At 38.7% G+C, this 19,410-nt stretch overlaps 1 protein-coding gene across 8 annotated transcripts in view; it reads left to right on the plus strand.

Annotated features, from left to right (window-relative positions):
• TFDP2 (transcription factor Dp-2) overlaps nt 1–19,410 on the plus strand; it is a 203,486-nt gene that overhangs the window by 21,063 nt on the left and 163,013 nt on the right. For 2 of the 8 annotated variants that reach the window (XM_042236073.1, XM_042236079.1), the window contains exon 2: nt 14,964–15,054. The exons of the other annotated variants lie outside the window; for them this stretch is intronic. The gene's annotated coding sequence lies outside the window, so the exon portion shown is untranslated. The remainder of the gene's footprint in view (nt 1–14,963; nt 15,055–19,410) is intronic. 8 annotated transcript variants of the gene reach the window in all.

Raw genomic sequence — 19,410 nt, forward strand, 5'->3', positions numbered from 1 at the left:
GTCACATTGTCTTTTTTCATTCTGTTACTTTCTCTGGAGGTATTTATATATATATATGTATATTTTTTTAATACCGTTCTTATTTTTTTATTTGTCTTGAATTTCCTTTGTGTTCTCAGTTTCTTATTTCCATTTTTTTGAAGTATATCCTTTGGATGTCTCTTTATTGAATGTCTATTGAAGATAAACTCACTGAAAATGTTTTTTATTTCACCCCTATTTTTGAAAAATAGTTTAGGATTCTGTTCTATTCTCTATCATTTTCCCTTAACACCATGAAGATATTAGTTCATGATGTTTTTACTTTTACTGCTAGTGACTGCTTACTGCAGCCTGATTGTCATTTGTTTGTAAATAATCCACCTTTCTCTATGCCTGCATTTCCCCCCCTATTTAAAAAAAATTGTGGCAAAAAACACATCAAGTTTGCTATCTTAACCATTTTAAAGTATACAATTCACTGTTACTAAGTGTATTCGCTTCTTTCTACAGCAGTCTTCATCTTAAAATCTGAAACTCTGTACCCATTAAATAATATCTCCCCTTCCCTAGCCCCTGACAACCACCATCTGCTTTCTGTCTCTATGATTTTGATTACTCTAAGTAGTTGTATAAATCATAGAAGTAGGATCATACAGTATTTGTGTGATTGGCTTATTTCACTTAGTATAGTGTCCTCAAGATTCATCCATTTTATAGTGTCATAATTTTCTTCTTCTCTAAGTTGTATAATATCCCACTGTATGTATGCATGTATCATATTTTGCTTATCCCATTCATCTGTTGATGGATACTTGGCTTATTTCCAAATTTTAGCTGTTGTAAATAAGGCTGCTGTGAACGTGACTATACAAATATCCCTTGTACAGAAATAAAAAACAGGACCCTGCTTTCAGTTTTTTGAGTATATACCCAGAAGTGGAACTTGCTGGATCACATGGTAATTCTACTTTGGCTTTTTTTCAGGAGCTTCCATACTGTTTAAATGCCTCACCATTTTATATTCCCACGGGCAGTGTACAAGAATCTCAATTTTTGTACATTCTTGCCAACACTTCTTGTTTTGAGAGAAGCCATTCTAACGAATGTGAGGTAGAACCTCACTATGCTTTTATTTTGCCTTTTTCTATTGATTTGTGACATTGAGTATCTTTTTGTGTGCTTGTTGGCCATTTGTACATCTCAGAGGAAATCTGCTCAAATCTTTGCCCACTTTGGAATAGTGTTGTTTGGATTTCTTTTGGTTGTTGAATTATGTTAAATTTTGTGCAGTATTTTGTGTATTTTGGATATTGATCCCTTGTTGCATGTGTGATTTGCAGATATTTGCTCCTGTTCTGTGGGGGTGCCTTTTTACTTTGTGGATTGGATCTTTCGATGCACAAAATTTAGTTTTTTCGTGAAGTTCTGTCTGTTTTTTCTTTCGCTGCGTGTGCCTTTGGTGCTCCGACTCTCCACTTGATGTGATTCCCAAGGCCTTGCTCTTGTCACCTTAATTTTAACACCATTGAAAGTCAAAAGTTTTGATTATTTGTGTTGATAAAAATCCTCCATGGCAGCTGAAAACTGCTTTTTTTGGTGAGCTCAGCATTTGAGGGAACGTTTGTTTTAATTTAGCCAGCATTTCTAGATGTTTGTGAAGGTGCAATTTATAGCTCACTACATTGGCAGAAACAAGTATGTCATTTGGGGAGTATAATTTCTTTCCTCTTTTCTTTTTCTGAAATTCCCTTTTAGTTGGACATTCTAGATTGGTGCTCTTGGTTGTTTTTTTTTTTCCTAAGTTGAAAAGCTTTTTGTTCTAGTTTGTGGGAAATTTCCTACCGTTTCATTACTTTTCCTCCTTCTTCCCTTCCTTTCCTTTCTCTCATCTTTCTTTCATTTCTTATGTTTTATTAATTTGGTCCCTTGATTTCATGTTAGACTTTCCTCAGTTGTTCAGTAAACTTTGGCCATCTGTTCAGATTAAAGAGTGAGGCAGTGAAAACTCTGTTTGAGGGGAGTTGTTAACTGCAAGTCTTAACACAGGGTGGCTGAGTGATGGAAGGTCTTTTCTTTTGGGTCAGGTTCCCTGTGGAGGAACCTCCTAGTCTCCTGGTTGATTGGCTTGTGTTCTGGAAGCTGATCTGGGTTGGGGGCTGACAGATCTTTAATCTCTTTGTGGTATGCTGTGACATACCACCCCTGTGTGTGCCTGATTTCTGCATCCTGTCTGGTTTACTGTCTTAAGGTAAATCACTTGTCTCTTGTTGGGGTGCAGGAGAGGCAGTTTCTTGGCTACGTACATGGTAAGGCTTCTGAGTGAAAACTGTTTCCTTTTTTAAAAATGTATTTATTTGGCTGGGCTGGATGTAAGTTGTGACACATGGGATCTTTAGCTGTGGCATGTGAGATCTATTTCCCTGACCAGGGGTTGAATCCCTCCCTGGCGCCCTGCATTAGGAGCATGGAGTCTTAGCCACTGGTCCACCAGGGAAGTCCCCTGAAAACTGTTTTTATTCAGCCTTTCAACCAGTGTTTCTGTTTTCAGGCACGAGCCATACCCCTACCTTCAGATATCTCCAGTTTTCAAGCCTTTCTGTTGTGTTTGCAGCTGTTGGTTTCATACCCTCGTCCATGCTGACATGCATATGTTTGGCTTGTTCTGTTTTACCAAGCCAGCTTCACCTTTCCTCTGCCTAGCTTCAGTAAGCTTGGTGTATGTCCCCCATCAGCTAGTGTCTCCTTTCATGAGACGTATGTATTTGTGTTTTGATGGGTTTATCTTTCTTTAGTCCTTTAGCTTCATTTTAGTGTAGATTCAGAAGAGAATGGATGTAAACTTCTGTTTTCATATTTAGCAGATGAATCTGATGGATAGCTACCTGTACAATAAAAGAATGACATTAGAACATTTTTTCACAGCGTATACGCAAACTTAAAAAATGGATTGAAGACCTAAATGTAAACCTGGAAACCATAAAACTCCTAGAAGAAAACAGGCAGAACACTCTTTGACATAAACTGTAGCAACATTTTTTTTTTGGATCTGTCTCCTAAGGCAAAGGAAACAGAAGTAAAAATAAAAGGACCAACTTAAAAAGCTTTTGCAGAGCAAATGACACCATCAACAAAAGAAAAAACCAGTAAATGGGAGAAAATAATTGCAAATGATATGACAGATAATGCCCCAAATATATAAACAGCTCATACACATAAATATTTTTTTTTAAATAGGCAGATAATCTGAACAGACATTTTTTTTTTCCCAAAGAAGACATATAGATGGTCGTTAGGCACAAAAGATGTTCAGCACTGCTAATTGTCAGAGAAGTGCAAATTAAAACCACAATGAGGTATCATCTCACACTTGTCATAAATGGTATCATCGAAAGACCACAAGTAGCAGATGTTGGTGAAAATGTGGAGAAAAGTGCACTCCCTGTTAGTGGGAATGTAAATTGGTGCAGCCACTAGAGAAAACAGTATAGAGGTTCTCCAGAAAACGAAAATAGAGTTACCAGCAATTCTATTCCTGTGTGTATATCCAAAGAAAATGGAAACCGCTAATTAGAAAAGATTCACATACCCCGTTTTTAATAGGAGTATTGTTACAATAGCTGAGACATGGAAGTATTGTAAGCGTCCATCACCAGATGAGTGGGTAAAGAAGATGTGGTATACATAATGTTTACCGTGTAGGACTGTTCTGTCTTCAGTGAAATACTGCTCAACCAGAAAAAAGAATGAAAAATTTCCATTTGCAGCAACATGGATAGCTTGGAGGGTGTTTACTTAGTGAAATAAGTTAGAGAAAAATAATAACTGTATGTTATTACTTATATGTAGAATCTAACTAGTGATGAATAATATTATTAAACTGGTGAATATAATAAAAAGAAACAGACCCAGATATAGAGAACGAACTAGTGGTTACCTGTAGGGAGAGGGAAGAGAGAAGGGTAAAATAGGGTTAGAGGATTAAGAGGTGGCAACTACTAGGTGTAAAATAAATAAGCTACACGGATATATTGTACAACATAGGAATAAAGCCAGTATTTTATAATAGCTACAAATGGATTCTAGTCTTTAAAAATTGTGAATCATTATTTTGTCCGTCTAAGCATATAGAATGTTGCCAATCATTTATACTTTGATTTTAAAACAAAAAGAACCTTATACATTTTAAATATATTCACTTAAAAATAGTATTCTTATAAATTCAGAAATTTCTTCCATCTTCCTTTTCCTCTAGTGTTTATTTCAGTTTCATATCTTGGGTAAAGGATAGAAGGCTAGGTAGATATATGGTATATGCGGGAGTGCAGAAGCACAGTGGAAGACAGACAGAGGGAAGAGGAAGAAGGGATCTCTTGATAACAGAAGTTGAGTGCTTAGATGGAGGTAGCAGTAAGGCATCAATGAGGTAACACCGCCATCTTCTGGCTTCTGGAAGCCCACGTTCCTTGTAATTTTATCTTGGAGTCCCACATGTTGCTTGCTACATTGCACCATGTGTCAGATTTGGAGAATTTGGTCTTGTTGAGTTCCCTACCTTATTGTAGAAAAAGACTTTCCATTATGTAGAATTTGATTGCAATAATTATAGTTTTTCAAGTTCCTTAAGTAAGGATCCTGTCTACAATACTGCAAAAGCCATATCCTGATGCTGTGTACCTCAGATGATTATTTCTACCTATTTAAAAAAGAAGTATTATTTCTCTATGAAAGAAAATACAGAATTAAAAGTTAAGTCAGTGTTATGTAGATGCTTTGTGTTAATGATAAAAATATAGAATGTATAAAAGATGTAAGTAGCTCATCTTATTATTTGATCCAAGAAAAGAAAAAGGTATTTTTCCCACTCTGTTGTATATCCAGACAGTTCCTTTCCTCGGAGGTGGTCTTCTTTCTCTGTGTAGATACTGGTGTCAATATTTTTCATCTTGTATGTTACAACATTATTTTGTATTTCTCTTATATAGAGAGATTAAGTGTATATATATATACACACACACACGTACATATATATATAATTTTTATTGGAGGAGAGTAGTTTTATAGTGTTGTGTTAGTTTCTGCTACACAGCAAACTGAGTCATTTATACATAGATCTACTCTTTTTGAGACTCTGTTCCCATATACCTCATTACAGAGTATTGAGTAGAATTCCCTGTGCTATATGATAAGTTCTTGTCAGCTATCTATTTTATATATAGAATATATTTTTTCAGTGATTAAAATCTATTTCTTTTCTGTCCTGTGTCCTTTGCCCATTTTCTTTCGGCTCTTGTTGCTCTATTTATTTATAGGAGTTTTCATAGGCTAGAAAGTCGTTCTTTTTCTGCAGTGGGAATTGCAGATAGTTTTTTCCAGTTTATTTTCTTAGGTGTTTCTTTATTGTGTTTTCTTTAAATGTAAAACAGTAGTTATATCAGTTTTCTTCCCTGATGACTCCTGGTTTGAGTTCATATTTTAAAAGAATTTTTCTACATAGACGTTAAAAAATCTAACTTCCATTTTTTTTTCCGATACCAAAGCATTGCATTGGATTTTTTGATGCATCTGGAATTTATTTTGAATGAAGTACAAATTATGGCTCCAATTAATTTTTTTCAGTTGATTACTCAATTGCCACATATCCCATTGCTATTTATTGAATAAGCCACCTAAACCATGTATACTTTACTAATTTGAACTGTGGTGTTGGAGAATACTCTTGAGAGTCCCTTGGACTGCAGGGAGATCCAACCAGTCCATTCTGAAGATCAGCCCTGGGATTTCTTTGGTGGGAATGATGCTGAAGCTGAATCTCCAGTACTTTGGCTACCTCATGCAAAGAGTTGACTCACTGGAAAAGACTCTGATGCTGGGAGAGATTGGGAGCAGGAGGAGAAGGGGATGACCGAGGATGAGATGGCTGGATGGCATCACTGACTTGATGGATGTGAGTCTGAGTGAACTCCATGATGAACAGGGAGGCCTGGCATGCTGCAGTTCATGGGGTCGCAAAGAATCGGACACGACTGAGCGACTGAACTGAACTGAACTGAATTTGAAGTATCAACTTTAATATATACTAAGTTTCTTTGTAGATTTAGGTCTATACTTGCACTTGTTTTTCTGGCCCATCAACCTATATGCTTTTTGATTAACAGTGTATATTTTAATTATTGCAATTTTATAATTGGTTTAGTAATTAGATGTGGCTAATCCTTACTCTTTATTTCCAGAATTTGTGTTTTTGTTTTGCTTATTTTTCCATATAAATTTTTTGTTTTTGCTTATCCCATACTTTGTTTTCTGTCCATTAAAGAGTTATTTTTTTATTATAGTGTGTCTTAGTCACTTTAGTTGTGTCCGACTCTTTGCAACCCCAGGGACTGTAGTCCGCTAGGCTCCTCTGTCCATGGGATTCTCCAGGCAAGAATACAGGAGTGGGTTGCCATTTCCGTCTCCATTTATTATGGTTAATTACGTATTAAATTTACCACTTTAACCCTTTTTTAGTATGTAGTTCATGTTTTTGTGTAACCGCCGGCATCCATATCATAACTCTTTTCACCTTGTAAAACTGAAACTCTATATGCATTAAACAGTAATCCCCCATTCCCGTCTCCTGTGCCCTAGCACCCAGCAACCACCATTCTATTTTCTGACTCTCATTTTGCCTACTGTAAGTACTTCATAAAAGTAGAATCATTGAGTATTTGTCTTTTTTCTGATTGGCTTTTTTTGCTTAGCATAATGTCCTCAGGATTCATTCATGGTGTCGCATGAATGAATTCCCTTAATGATTCCCTTCCTTTTTAAGACTGAATAATATTCCACTGTATGTATACATGTACCATGTTTTGTTGACCTATTCTTTTGATGGTCATGATTGTGTCCATGTTTTAGCTATTGTGAATGATGCTACTGTGAACATGAATGTACAGATCCCTCTTGAGACTCTGCTTTCAGTCCTTTAGGGTATGATCCCAGAAGTAGAATGGCTGGATTGTATAATAATTCTGTTTTTAATTTTTGATTTTTGGGGGAACTGCCATACGATTTTAAGTAGTAGCTCTACTGCTGTGCATTTTGCTAACAGGGTGCAAGGATTCCACTTTCTCACCATCCTCACCACACTTAATGTTCTCTGTTTTGTTTTTTTTTTTTTGATAGTAGCCATTTGGGTGTGAGTTGGTAGCTCATTGTAGTTTTGGTTTTCAGTACCCTATGATTATTAATGTTGAGCATCTTTTCATCTGCTTGATATTCAGTCACTCAGTCATGTTCAGCTGAGACTTGCTCAAACTCGCGTCCATTGAGTTGGTGATGCCATCCAACCATCTCATCCTCTGTCGTCCCCTTCTCATGCCTTCAGTCTTTTCCAGCACCAAGGTTTTTTTCAGTGAGTTGGCTCTTCGCATCAGATAGCTAAAGTACTGGAGCTTCAGCTTCAGCATTAGTCCTTCCAATGAATATTCAGGGTTGATTTCCTTTAGGATTGACTGGTTTGATCTCCTCGCTGTCCAAGGGGCTCTCAAGAGTCTTCTCCAACACCACACTTCAAAAGCATCATTTCTTTAGCACCCAGCCTTCTTTATGGTACTACTCCTAAATGTGTTTATAGGACACTCATATTTCTTCTTTGGAGTAATATCCAGTCAGATCCTTTGCTCGTTTTTGAATTGTGTTATATGTTTTATTGTCATTGAGTTTTAGTTCTCTATGTATTTTGGGTTTTAATCCCTATCAAATTTTTGATTTGCAGATCCACACCCTGCCCACCCCCCACAGCTTCTGTGGGTTGCTCTTTTACTCTGTGCATAGAGTCTTTTGATGCTGTAAGTTTTTTAATGTTCATGATACGTTTTTTATTTTGTTGTCTGTACCTCTGGTGTCATATACAAGAAATCATTGCCACATAAACTATTTTACAACTTTTACCCTGTGTTTTAAGAGTTTTACAGTTTTAGGTCTTACATGCCAAATTAATTTTTAAATCATTCAATCTAATTAGAAAATAAGATATTGTTAACTTAATTGTGATTTATTGTATCTCTTGGTTAATTTGGGAGAAGTTAGTTTATTATGAATGGGAAAGACTAGAGATCACTTTAAAAAAATTAGAGATACTAAGGGAACATTTCACACAAAGATGAGCACAATAAAGGACAGAAATGGTATGTACCTAACAGAAGCAGAAAATATTGAGAAGGCAAGAATACACAGAAGAACTATACAAAAAAAGATCTTCATGACCCAGATAACCACGATGGTGTGATCACTCACCTAGAGCCAGCCATCCTGGAATACGAATGTGGACCTTAGAAAGCATCACTACGAACAAAGCTAAACAAAGCTAGTGCAGGTGATGGAATTCCAGTTGAGCTATTTCAGATCCTAAAAGATGATGCTGTGAAAGTGCTGCACTCAATATGCCAGCAAATCTGGCAAACTGGAAAACTCAGCAGTGGCCACAGGACTGGAAAAGGTCAGTTTTCCAATCCCAAAGAGAGGCAATGCCAAAGAATGCCAAAGAATGCTCAAACTACTGCACAGTGGCACTCATCTCATACACTAGCAAAGTAATACTCAAAATTCTCCAAGCCAGGCTTCAACAGTATGTGAACGGTGAACTTCCAGATGTTCAAGCTGGTTTTAGAAAAGGCAGAGGAACCAGAGATCAAATTGCCAACTTCCACTGGATCATCGAAAAAGCAAGAGAGTTCCAGAAAAAATCTACCTTTGCTTTGTTGACTATGCCAAAGCTTTTGACTGTGTGGATCACAACAAACTGTGGAAAATTCTGAAAGAGATGGGAATACCAGACCACCTGATCTGCCTCCTGAGAAGTCTATATGGAGGTCAAGAAGCAACAGTTAGAACTGGACATGGAACAACAGACTGGTTCCAAATCAGGAAAGGAGCATGTCAAGGCTGTATATTGTCATTATATTGTATAAGCTTATTAAACTTATATGCCGAATACATCATACAAAATGCTGGGCTGGATGAAGAATAAGCTGGAATCAAGATTGCCTGGAGAAATGTCAGTAATGTCAGATATGCAGATGACACCACCCTTAGCAGAAAGCAAAGAAGAACTAAAGAGCCTCTTGAGGAAAGTGAAACACGAGAGTGAAGAAGCCAGCTTAAAACCCAACATTCAGAAAACTAAGATCATGGCATCTGGTCCCATCACTTCATGGCAAATAGATGAGGAAACAATGGAAACAGTGAGAGACTTGATTTTTTTTTGCTCCAAAATCACTGCAGGTGGTGACTAGCCATGAAATTAAAAGACACTTGCTCCTTGGAAGGAAAGCTATAATCAACCTAGATAGCATTTTAAAAAGCAGAGACATTACTTGACCAACAAAGGCCCTTCTGGTCAAAGCTATCATTTTTCCAGTCATCATGTATGGGTATGAGAGTTGGATTATAGAGAAAGCTGAGCACCAAAGAATTGATGATTTTGAACTATGGTGTTGGAGAAGACTCTTGAGAGTCCCTTGGACTGCAGGGAGATCCAACTTGTCAATCCTAAAGGAGATCAGTCCTGAATATTCACTGGAAGGACCGATGGTGAAGCCAAGACTCGAATACTTTGGCCACCTGATGCGAAGAAGTGACTCATTGGAAAAGACCTTGATGCTGGGAGAAATTGAAGGCGGGAGGACAAGGGAACGACAGGGGATGAGATGGTTGGATGGCATCACTGATGCAATGGGCATGAGTGGCATGGGCATGGGAATGTCTGATGGGTAGGGTTCACAAAGAGTTGGACGTGACTGAGCAACTGAACTGAATTTGTTATGATTTTGCATTTTTTTATGTAAGAACTTCAGTTTAAGTCTGCATTTGGCAATGAGGAGTTCATGATCTGAGCCACAGTTCAGCTCCCGGTCTTGTTTTTGCTGACTGTATAGAGCTTCTCCATCTTTGGCTGCAAAGAATATAATTACTCTGATTTCGGCATTGACCATCTGGTGATATCCATGTGTAGAGTTTTTTTTTGTGTTGTTGGAAGAGGGTGTTTGCTATGACCAGTGCGTTCTTTTGGCAAACCTCTATTAGGCTTTGCCTTGCTTCAGTCCGTATTCCAAGGCCAAATTTGCCTGTTACCCCAGGTGTTTCTTGACTTCCTACATTTGCATTCCAGTCCCCTATAATGAAAAGGACATCATTTTTGGGTGTTAGTTCTAAAAGGTCTTGTAGGTCTTCATTCTGTGTGGATCACAATAAACTGTGGAAAATTCTGAAAGAGATGGGAATACCAGACCAACTGACCTGCCTCTTGAGAAACCTATATGTAGGTCAGGAAGCAACAGTTAGAACTGAACATGGAACAACAGACTAGTTCCAAATAGAAAAGAAGTACGTCAAGGCTGTATATTGTCACCCTGCTTATTTAACTTAGATGCAGAGTACATTATGAGAAATGCTGGGCTGGAGGAAGCACAAGCTGGAATCAAGATTGCTGGGAGAAGTATCAATCACCTCAGATAAGCAGATGACACCACCCTTATGGAAGAAAGTGAAGAGGAACTAAAAAGCCTTTTGATGAAAGTGAAAGAGGAGAGTGAAAAAGTTGACTTAAAGCTCAACATTCAGAAAACTAAGATCATGTCATCTTGTCCCATCACTTCATGGGAAATAGATGGGGAAACAGTGGAAACAGTGTCAGAATATTTTTTTGGGATCCAAAATCACTGCAGATGGTGATTGCAGCCATGAAATTAAAAGACACTTCTTGGAAGGAAAGTTATAACCAACCTAAATAGCATATTGAAAAGCAGAGACATTACTTTGCCAACAAAGGTCTGTCTAGTCAAGGCTATGGTTTTTCCACTGGTCATGTATGGATGTGAGAATTGGACTGTGAAGAAAGCTGAGCACTTTTGAACTGCGGTGTTGGAGAAGACTCTTGAGAGTCCCTTGGACTGCAAGGAGATCCAACGAATCCTTTCTAAAGGAGATCGGTCCTGGGTATTCTTTGGAAGGACTGATGCCAAAGCTGAAACTCCAATACGTTGGCCACCTCATGCGAAGAGTTGACTCATTGAAAAGACTCTGATGCTGGGAGGGATTGGGGGCAGGAGGAGAAGGGACAACAGAGGATGAGATAGCTGATGGTATCACCGACTCGATGGACAGCAATTTGAGTGAATTCCAGGATTTGGTGATGGACATGGAGGCCTGGCGTGCTGCAGTTCATGGGATCGCAAAGAGTTGGACACGACTGAGCAACTGAACTCAACTGATGTAAGAACTTGGCATTTTTTTCCTTTTTTAAAATCGCTACATTTTCCTTCTTGAGTTTTTCCTTTTTTTTTTCTTGCTACTGTAAATTCGGAAATTTTCACCATTAATTCTTCTAACTAGTTATCAGAAGGCATATTTTTTATGCATAAGAAAGCTGTTAATTTCTGAGCATGAATTTTGCAATCTGCTTTATCACTTGTTTGAAAGATCTTTCCAGTTGATTATTTGGGGCTTCTCTGTTAACAGTCAGATCATCTGTAACTAATGATAACTTTATCTCTTCAGTCACTGTATATACATCTGTTATTCTTCTGTGTGGTTGCATTGGCTGATATCCATAGTACAATGTTCAATAATAGTGGTGAGTGGTAAGAATAAACGTTATTCCTTCTTATTCTTTAAACGGACTGTTTCTTTAATGATACCTGATGAGAAATATATCCATAAGTGCTGAAAGGGCATGTGATAAAATTCTGTATGCATTCTTATTAAAATATAATCTTCCCAAGTATTGATCATTTTTCTGCTATTTGGTGTTGATAATGAGAGTTTACCAAAGCTGTATAATGAATGCATCTTAAATCTTATCATATCCTTTAAAAGTATAGTTTAGTATTTGCTTTAAAGGCATTAATAGTTAATTATTAATAATAATTAAACTGTATTCTTATGGATAGAACTTATTTGTAAGAGTATTCCCCAGTTGCTCTTTAAATGGGAAACCTTTTGACCAATTAATTTTTTTCTGTAGTAACTTGTCAGCTTAGATTTTCTGCCTCTTCTGGAGATAGTTTTTGGTAACTCATTTTGTCCAGGTCCTCAGTTTATCTGCTCCCAGGCTAAAAAGGCGCTCTTACGTTTTTTTCAGTTTTATCTGACTTGGTGTTAATTTTCCCTGTTTATCTTTTCCTATGCTGTGTATTTGTTTAAATACTGTGTATTTGATTATTGTTTTAAAGGACGTAGGTGTTAGATTATTACTCTTTATTTTCTTTTTTTTTACTTAAATGTTTGCCTTACCTGAGATTTTTTTTTTTTTTTTTTGGTTTTCACATATTTATTGGGGGCCGTCGGGGAAGGGGCTGTACCTGAGGTATTTAAATAGTATGTGGAATAATATAATAAACCCCCTTCATATCTGGTAATTCTGCTTATACAGTCTGACATGTAGCTGAAACCTTTGTTCCTTAGCTTAAATGCTTTCCATCTTTTGCACAGAGAAGAGAAATTCGGTGTTGTGTGTGTTAATTTCTGTGTGCATCTTACGTTTTTATTCTTTCAGGCACTATGCATTTTTTTGCATGGAAAATTAGAGATACCAAGGGAACATTTCATGCAAAGATGGGCTTGATAAAGGACAGAAATGATAGGGATCTATCAGAAGCAGAAGATATTAAGAAGAGGTGGCAAGAATACACCCAAGAACTGTACAAAAAAGATCTTCACGACCAAGATAATCACGATGTGATCTATGTGTGATCACTCACCTAGACCCAGACATCGCGGAATGTGAAGTCAAGTAGGCCTTAGGAAGCATCACTATGAACAAAGCTAGTGGAGGTGATGGAATTCCAGTTTAACTGTTTCATATCCTAAAAGATGATGCTGTGAAAGTGCTGCACTCAGTACGCCAGCCAATTTGGAAAACTCAGCAGTGGCCACAGGACTGGAAAAGGTCAGTTTTTATCCCAATCCCAAAGAAAAGCAGTGCCAAAGAATGCTCAAACTACCGCACGATTGCACTCATCCCACACGCTAATGAAGTAATGCTCAAGATTCTTCAAGCCAGGCTTCAACAATCCATGAACTGTGAACTTCCAGATGTTCAAGCTGGTTTTAGAAAAGGCAGAGGAGCCAGAGATCAAATTGCCAACATCCATTGGATCATCAAAAAAGCAAGAGAGTTCCAGAAAACATATACTTCTGCTTTATTGACTGTGCCAAAGCCTTTGACTGTGTGGATCACAATAAACTGTGGAAAATTCTTCAAGAGATGAGAGTACCAGACCACCCGACCTGCCTCTTGAGAAACCTGTATGCAGGTCAGGAAGCAACAGTTAGAACTGGACATGGAACAACAGACTGGTTCCAAATAGGAAAAGGAGTACGTCAAGGCTGTATATTGTCACCCTGCTTATTTAACTTCTATGCAGAGTACATCATGAGAAACGCTGGGCTGGATGAAGCACAGGCTGGAATCAAGACTGCTGGGAGAGATATCAATAACCTCAGATATGCAGATGACACCACCCTTATGGCAGAAAGTGAAGAGGAACTAAAGAGCCTCTTGATGAAGGTGAAAGAGGAGAGTGAAAAAGTTGACTTAAAGCTCAACGTTGGGGAAACTAAAATCATGTCATCTGGTCCCATCACTTCATGGGAAATAGATGAGGAAACAGTGGAATCAGTGTCAGACTTTATTGTTATGGGCTCCAAAATCACTGCAGATGGTGATTGCAGCCATGAAATTAAAAGATGCTTACTCCTTGGAAGGAAAGTTATGCCCAACCTAGACAGCATATTGAAAAGCAGACATTACTTTGTTAACAAAGGTCCGTCTAGTCAAGGCTATGGTTTTTCCACTGGTCATGTATGGATGTGAGAGTTGGACTTAAAGAAGACTGAGAGCTGAAGAATTGATGCTTTTGAACTGTGGTGTTGGAGAAGACTCTTGAGGGTCTCTTGAACTGCAAGGAGATCCAACCAGTCCATCCTAAAGGAAATCAGTCCTGAGTATTCATTGGAATGGAGAAGGCAATGGCAACACATTCCAATACTCTTGCCTGGAAAATCCCATGGACGGAGGAGCCTGGTAGGCTGCAGTCCATGGGGTCGCTAAGAGTCAGACACGACTGAGCAACTTGACTTTCACTTTTCACTTTCATGCATTGGAGAAGGAAATGGCAACCCACTCCAGTGTTCTTGCCTTGAGAGTCCCGCGGACGGGGGAGCCAGTTCGACTGCCATCTATGGGGTCGCACAGGGTCGGACACGACTGAAGCGACTTAGCAGCATACATTGGAAGGACTAATGCTGAAGCTGAAACTCCAAAACTTTGGCCACTGGATGCGAAGAGCTGACTCACTTGAAAAGACCCTAATGCTGGGAAAGTTTGAGGGCAGGAGGAAAGGGGACGACAGAGGATGAGATGGCTGGATGGCATCACTGACTCAGTGGACATGGGTTTGGGTCAACTCTGGGAGTTGGTGATGGACAGGGAGGCTTGGCGTGCTGTGCTTCAGGGGCACAAAGAGTTGGACATGACTGAGCAATTGGACTAACTAACTTATGTAAATATAATCATGTTGCGTATGTACTTTTTAACCTGTTGCTACATTTGCAAGGTTTATCCTCATTGTAGCCTGTTAATGGATTTTTATTGCTATATGATGTTGTGGTTGTTACAGTACTCTGATAGACCTTCTCTTCCCCACCGAGCTACATGTGTTCCACCTACACAGGCTGGTTGCTTACAGCTGCATTCCTTACTGGGAATTGCTGTTGGCCAAGATTACACTCTGTCTAAGAGGCATCCTCTGAGAGCTAACTGAGTGAGGCAGGGATATAGTCTCCAAGCAAACTCGCTTCTGTTAGGGACAACTCTGGACAACTCCTTTAGAGACAATGCCAGCTCTGGAGCTCCATGAGCATTACCTGAGGCTCTCACTGTACCCTCATTGGGCCAGTTTCTCCCCATTCTCACCTCAGCTTCCTTCACTTCCTTCCAGGTGTTTCTCCTAAGAGCTCTTCCCAGGAAACTTCCTGCATGCTGGTCATTGTGCCTCCTCTCTTGTTTTCAAAGGAATGAGTTTAAGACAGGTTGGTAGTTTCTTTCAGATGGATAGCGAATTGTGTAAGTAAGCCTTCATTAAGTCAGCTTTGTAGAGTGTACATGCAGTATATTCTGTGCCTTGTAATGCTGTGTGCTGTTTGTCAATGCTTCGGTTAGTATGTTGTATTTACTATCTTTCTCTATTTATATGTTATCTTTGTTTTTTTAAGCACTTGTTTTGATATCTGGGGACATTTGTATCTTTATTTTATTTATTTAAAAAATTAATTTTTTTATTAAACAATAATTGCTTTACAGAATTTTGTTGTTTTCTGTCAAACCTCAACATGAATCAGCCATAGGTATATATATATCTCCTCCCTTTTAAACCTCCGTCCCCATCCCACCCCTCTAGGTTGATAGAGAGCCCTTGTTAGAGTTTCCTGAGCCATAAAGCAAATTCCCGTTGACTATATTTTACATATGGTAATATAAGTTTCCATGTTACTCTTTCTTACATCTCACCCTCTCCTCCCTTCTCCCCATGTCCATAAGTCTATTCTCTTTGTCTGTTTCTCCATTGTTGCCCTGCAAATAAATTTTTCAGTATCATTTTTCTAGATTCTATACATATGCATTAGAATACGATATTTATCTTTCTCTTTCTGACTAACTTCACTCTGCGTAATAGGTTCTAGGTTCATCTACCTCATTAGAACTGACTGAAATGCTTTCCTTTTTATGGCTATTCAGTTCCATTCAGATCAGTCAAGCAGTCATGTCCGACTTTGGGACCCCATGGACTGCAGCATGCCAGGCTTCCCTGTCCATCACCAACTCCTGGAGCTTTCTCAAACTCATGTCCATGCAGTCGGTGATGCCATCCAGCCATCTCATCCTCTGTCATCCCCTTCTTCTCTCGCCTTCAATCTTTCCCAGCATCAGGTTTTTTTCCAGTGAGTCAGTTCTTCGCATCAGGTGGCCAAAATATTGAAGTTTCAGCTTCAGTATCAGTCCTTCCAGTGAATATTCAGGACTGATTGCCTTTAGGATGTACTGATTGGATTTCCTTGCAGTCCAAGGGACTCTCAAGAGTCTTCTCCAATACCACAGTTCAAAAGCATCAATTCTTTGGTGCTCAGCTTTCTTCACAGTCCAACTCTCACATCCATACATGACTACTGGAAAAACTAGCTTTGACTAGGCAGACCTTTGTTGGCAAAGTTATGTCTGTGCTTTTTAATATGCTGTCTGGGTTGGTCATAACTTGTTGTTCAAGGAGCAACCATCTTTTAATTTCACGGCTCAGTGATATTCCATTGTGTATATGTACCACAACTTCTTTATCCATTCATCTGTCGATGGACATTTAGTTTGCTTCCATGTTCTAGCTATTGTAAATGGTGCTGTAGTGAACAATGGGATGCCTGTGTCTTTTTCAATTTTGATTTCCTCATGGTGTATGCCTAGGAGTGGGATTGCTGGGTCATATGGTGGTTTTATTCCTAGTTTTTTAAGGAATCTATACCATCTTCCATAGTGGCTGTATCAATTTACATCCTCACCAACAGAGCAAGAGCATTTCCTTTTCTCCACACCCTCTCCAGCATTTATTGTTTGTAGACTTTTTGATGATGGCCATTCTGACCAGTGTGAAGTGATAGCTCATTGTAGTTTTGATTTCCATTTCTCTAATAACGAGCGATGTTCAGCAAACATCTTTTCATGTGTTTGTTAGCCATCTGTATGTCTTCTTTGGAGAGATGTCTGTTTAGTTCTCTTTCCCACTTTTTGATTGGGTTGTTTGTTTTTCTGGTATTGAGTTGTATGAGCTGCTTGTATATTTTGGAAAATAATCCTTCGTCAGTTGTTTCATTTGCTATCCTTTTCTCCCATTCTGAGAGTTGTCTGTTCACCTTGGTTATAGTTTCTTTTGCTGTGCAAAAGCTTTGAAGTTTAATCAGTTCCCACTTGTTTACTTCTGTTTTTATTTCCTTTACTGTAGAAGGTGGGTCATAGAGAATCTTACTTTATGTCAAGTGTTCTGCCTATGTTTTCCTCTAAGAGTTTTGTAGTTTCTGGTCTTACATTTAGGTGTTTAATACATTTTGAGTTTATCTTTGTGTATGGTGCTAGAAAGTGTTCTATTTTTATTCTTTTGCATATAGCTGTCCAGTTTTCCCAACACCATTTATTGAAGAGGCTCTCTTTGCCCCATTGTATATTTTCGCCTCCTTTGTCAAAAATAAGGCACCATCGGCGCGTAGGTTTATTTCTGGGCTTTCTATGTTGTTCTGTTGGTCTATATTTCTGTTTTTGTACGGGTATCATGCCATCTTGATGACTGTAGCTCTGTAGTATAATCTGGTCAGGAAGGTTGATTCCTCCAGCTCCATTCTTCTTTCTCAAGACTGCTTTGGCTATTCAGGGTCTTTTATGTTTCCATATGAATTGTGAAGTGTTTTGTTTCACAACTGACATTTTCATAATTGGCAAACTTTTAGCCAGACTTATTAAGTAAAAAGAGAGAAGATTCAAATCAACAAAATTAGAAATGATAAAGGAGAGATTATAGCAGATAATGCAGGAATACAAAGGATCATAAGAGACTATTATGAACAACTATATGGCAATAAAATGGATAACCTGGAAGAAATGGGCAGATTCTTAGAAACACTCAGCCTTCCGAGACTGAACCAGGAAGAAATACAAATTGTGAACAACCCAGTTACAAGTACTGAAATTGAAGCTGTGATCAAAAATCTCCCAAAAAACAAAAGCCCAGGACCAGATGGCTTCACAGGAGAATTCTGTCAAACATTTAGAGAAGAGCAAATGCCTATCCTTCTTAAACTCTTAGAAAACTGCGGAGGTAGGAACACTTCCAAACTCAGTCTACAAGGCCACCATCACCCTGATACCAAAACTAGACAAAGACAACACACAGAAAAGAAAACTAGGCCAATATAATATCCCTGATGAACATAGATGAAAAAATCTTTAACAAAATTTTAGCAAACAGAATTCAGCAACACATCAAAAATCTCATACACCAGGATCAAGTTGGATTTATTCCAGGCATGGAAGGATTCTTTGATATATGCAGATCAATCAGTGTGATAAGTCTGACTCATTGGAAAAGATCCTGATACTGGGAAAGATTGAAGGCAGGAGAATGGGACGACAGAGGATGAGATGGTTGGATGGCATCACCGACTGAATGGAGATGAGTTTGAGTAGACTCTGGGAGTTGTTGATGGACAAGGAGGCCTGGCATGCTGTGGTCCATGGGGTCATGAAGAGTCAGACACGACTGAGCAACTGAACTGAAGTGATCTGAATCGACATATAACATTGTGAGAGTGTAATGGTGCACGATATACAAGTTTATGTTGCAAAATGACGACCACATATCAGTTTAGTTTATCAGTTCACATAAGTAAAAACATGTAATTCTTGTGATGAGGACTTTAAGCAAATTTCAGATATGCAGAGTGTTAACTGTAGTCACCATGCAGCGTGTTATATCCTGGAGCTTGTTTGTCTTACAATTAGAAGTTTGTGCCTTTGACCACCTTCACCCAATTTCCCCCTTCCCACTGTCCTCCAGCAGCCATTAGTCTGCTCTCTCTTTCTGAGTCCAGTTTTTTAAGATTCGATATGTAAGTGAGATCGTACAGCATTTGCTTTTCTCTGATTTATTTTGCTTAGGATAATACCCTCACGGGGCATCTGTGTTATTGCGAATGACAGGAGTTCTTTCTTTTTTGTAGTTGAATGATATTCCATTAATGCTTTTAAACTGTGATGTTGTAGAAGACTCTTGAGACTCCCTTGGACTGCAAGGAGATCCAACCAGTCCATCCTAAAGGAGATCAGTCCTGGGTGTTCTTTGGAAGGAATGATGCTAAAGCTGAAACTCCAGTACTTTGGCCACCTCATGCGAACAGTTGACTCATTGGAGAAGACTCTGATGCTGGGAGGGATTGGGGACAGGAGGAAAAGGGGATGACAGAGGATGAGATGGCTGGATGGTATCACCGACTCGATGGACATGAGTCTGAGTGAACTCCAAGAGTTGGTGATGGAGAGGGAGGCCTGGCGTGCTGTGATTCACGGGGTCGCAAAGAGTCGGACACGACTGAGCGACTGAACTGAACTGAATTGATATTCCACTGTGTCTGTGGCAGGTTTTATTTCTCTATTCATCCCTTAGTGCCCCCTTAGTTTGTTTCTATGTCTTGGTTGTTATAAATAATGCTGCAGTGAACATGGGGGTGCAGATAATCTCTTTGAGAGAGTTATTTTGCTTCCTTCAGACACATACCCAGAAGTGGAATTGCTGGATCATACAGTAGTTCTGTTTTTAATTTTTTTGTGGAACCTTCATGGAGTTTTCCATA

Source organism: Ovis aries, chromosome 1, assembly GCF_016772045.2.
Source record: "Ovis aries strain OAR_USU_Benz2616 breed Rambouillet chromosome 1, ARS-UI_Ramb_v3.0, whole genome shotgun sequence".
Lineage (NCBI taxonomy): Eukaryota > Metazoa > Chordata > Mammalia > Artiodactyla > Bovidae > Ovis > Ovis aries.